Source organism: Austrofundulus limnaeus, unplaced genomic scaffold, assembly GCF_001266775.1.
Source record: "Austrofundulus limnaeus strain Quisiro unplaced genomic scaffold, Austrofundulus_limnaeus-1.0 Scaffold1126, whole genome shotgun sequence".
NCBI lineage: Eukaryota > Metazoa > Chordata > Actinopteri > Cyprinodontiformes > Rivulidae > Austrofundulus > Austrofundulus limnaeus.
The window spans coordinates 28,906-30,124 of record NW_013953528.1 but is presented as its reverse complement, the minus strand read 5'-3'; positions in this window follow the sequence as shown (position 1 = coordinate 30,124).

The window sequence follows — 1,219 nt, the reverse complement described above, 5'->3', positions numbered from 1 at the left end:
ACAGTGTTAAATAAATTGTTAAATGTATCACCAGTGTATTATTAGTAACAAAGGAAATTGAGGTGTTAAAAGGTTAACAGTAACCACAAGGTGTCAATACACCATCAAATTGAGAGTGTATTAACACTCAGAGTTAATATCAGACTCTTTGTAGTGTTGCATTATCACAGCTCAGTAGTTATTAGAAAAGTATATTGGAGTCACCCTTGACACACCAGGACATACATTTCACTCATGGTGTTTTGTTTTTTGGTCAAAACATAAACTTAAAGTTGAACAACTTGATCAAACTGAACAAGAAAACTAACCAGAACAACTAATTTTTACTCTCATGAACTTCTTTAATAKCCATAAACATGCAAAAACATAATTTCTGCAAGATTTCTCAGCAAAGAATGCTGGGTAAATACTGGTCTGTCTGACATGAGGTGGAAGAGGGCGAGGCTTTTCAGAAAACTTTGTTCAACACTGCATGGTGTTATATAGCTACACTGTTAAGTGTTATATAAGACTTAACTGTGGGTGAAGCTTATTTAACACTGTCCAGTGTTGAAACAACACTGAGGAAATCAACAGTGTGAATTAACACCAACATTGGGTGTYAGTTTACTCAGAATGTGTTAAAATAACACTAGGGGGTGTTAAGTCACCACCCAAAAGTTTAACACAGAAATTTTAACACTCCTGTTTTTGCTGTTGAGCATGCCATAGCATTCTTCATCATGGCTCCAGATGAGGTTCTGAGGACTAATGTCAGGTGTCCTCATCCTCAGTGTCATGTCACGGATGACCGGCTCCATAGAGCCTATAACTTGGGGTCCTGAGTGGGATGACTCGGTAACTTGTCTCATTTGTTAATGGGTCTTTTGGCCTCCTTGGAACGGTTGGCGACTGACGCACCCACTCAGGTTAGTAGACGCTTCTCCATGCTTTTGCTCTGTTGTCAAGGGATATTGGCTGTGTGTTGTCTTCTCTTGTTCAGCAACAACCAACTCTATTATGTAACCTGGTTGTTCCTTAGAGATGAGATTTATCACTCACTGAAGGGAGACAGATTTTATGGATCGGTCCTTTCAAAGACACAATCTATAGAACAAAAAATCACATGGTACAACCAATGATGCGTTATAACATGGGACTACACTGTTCTGATCATGTGTTTTTCAAGAGTGAGAGTTCAGCCCTCCCTTCCCCTCCCCTCCCCTCTTAGGCAGCAGTC